General features: G+C 50.1%; 1 long non-coding RNA gene across 1 annotated transcript; it reads right to left on the bottom strand.

Moving 5' to 3' along the window:
• Nucleotides 1-788: 788 nt before the first annotated feature.
• Nucleotides 789-1,344, bottom strand: LOC309554261. The gene is made up of 4 exons (XR_014225222.1): nt 1,232-1,344; nt 1,016-1,100; nt 892-938; nt 789-814 (listed from the first exon to the last, which is right to left on the bottom strand). It is a non-coding gene; the product is annotated as an uncharacterized lncRNA (long non-coding RNA).
• Nucleotides 1,345-1,781: the final 437 nt, after the last annotated feature.

Here is a 1,781-nt window from a genome sequence, read left to right as displayed (position 1 = left end):
TGTGCTGATCCAGCTTAAATAGTGATCTTTCTTGATGAGAAGGGTGGAGCCGGAATAGCCTGTGAGTTTTAACTCATCCTCTGCCAGAGCCTTCCTGACAGGTTCCTAACAGGTGCGCAGCACGGCGATCGGGGATGAGGCTCGTCCCTCGGACAGAGCCCATCCCCAATCAAGATAAAGAGCCAATGAAATTGGCTCTTTACCACGTGACCGGCTGTGTCCAATCACAACCGGTCACAAATGTCAACAAAGATGGGGTAACTCACTGTTACCAGGTTCTCCTCCTCACACACTGATCCAGTGTGAGGAGGAGATCTGGAAACAGTGAGTTACCACTATACTGGGAATACTACGGTGCCCTGAATGTCCTGATTGCCCCACCAAATAAATAGGACCTGTCACCAGCTGATTCTAGTACCTATCTGTGAGCCCATCTGAGTACCTGTCACCTGCCCATCAGCGTACCCGAGTACCTGCCACCTGCCCGTCAGAGTACCCGAGTATCTGTCACCTGCCCATCAGAGCACCCAAAGTACCTGTCACCTGCCCATCAGAGTACCCGAGTACCTGTCACCTCCCCATCAGAGTACCCGAGTACCTGTCACCTGCCCATCAGAGTACCTGAGTACCTGTCACCGGCCCATCAGAGTACCCGAGTACCTGTCACCTGCGCATCAGAGTACCCAAGTACCTGTCACCTGCCTATCAGAGTACCCAAGTACCTGCCACCTGCCTATCAGAGTACCCGAGTACCTTCCACCTGCTCATCAGAGAACATGCCGCCTGCCTATCAAAGTACCAGAGTACCTTCCACCTGCTCATGAGAGTACCTGCCTCCTGCCTATCAGAGTACCCGAGTGCCTTCCACCTGCTCATCAGAGTACCTTCCACCTGCCTATCAAAGTACCCGAGTACCTTCCACCTGCTCATCAGAGTACCTGCCACCTGCCTATCAAAGTACCCGAGTACCTTCCACCTGCTCATCAGAGTACCTGCCGCCTGCCTATCAAAGTACCCGAGTACCTTCCACCTGCTCATCAGAGTACCTGCCACCTGCCTATCAAAGTACCCGAGTACCTTCCACCTGCTCATCAGAGAACCTGCCGCCTGCCTATCAAAGTACCAGAGTACCTTCCACCTGCTCACCAGAGTACCTGCCTCCTGCCTATCAGAGTACCCGAGTGCCTTCCACCTGCTCATCAGAGTACCTTCCACCTGCCTATCAAAGTACCCGAGTACCTTCCACCTGCTCATCAGAGTACCTGCCACCTGCCTATAAAAGTACCCGAGTACTTGCCACCTGCTCATCAGTGCCCGAGTACCTGTCACCTGCCTGTCACCTGCCGATCAGAGTTTGTGTGTGATTTATGTCCCTAGAATGCCTGTGTCTAGGCTGTGAAAAAGTCTTACACATGTGGTATCGCCATACTCAGGAGGAGTGGCAGCATGTATTTTGGGGTGTCATGTTTGCTATGTACATGCTATGTGTTAGGAATATCCTATAAATTGACAACTTTGTGTAAAAAAAAGATAGGTTTTAATTTTTTTCCCACATTTTCCAAAAGCTTGTGGAAAAAAAAAATGACACGTTCAAAAGACTCACAATGCCTCATAGAATATATGTTGGAGTGATTGCTTTCCAAAATGGGGTCATTTTGTGGGTGTTTCCATTGTCTTGGTGCTCTAGGGCCTTCAAAAGTGTGATAGGTTGTCAGAAAAGGATGTGTGTAATTTATGCTCCTAGAACGCCTGAAGGTGCTACTTCGATGTTGAGTCTCTTT

Source organism: Pelophylax lessonae, assembly GCF_965119305.1.
Source record: "Pelophylax lessonae genome assembly, chromosome: 4".
Classification (NCBI taxonomy): Eukaryota; Metazoa; Chordata; class Amphibia; order Anura; family Ranidae; genus Pelophylax; species Pelophylax lessonae.
Note: the sequence above shows the minus strand (reverse complement) of the source record. Positions and strands in the feature narration are given on the sequence as shown.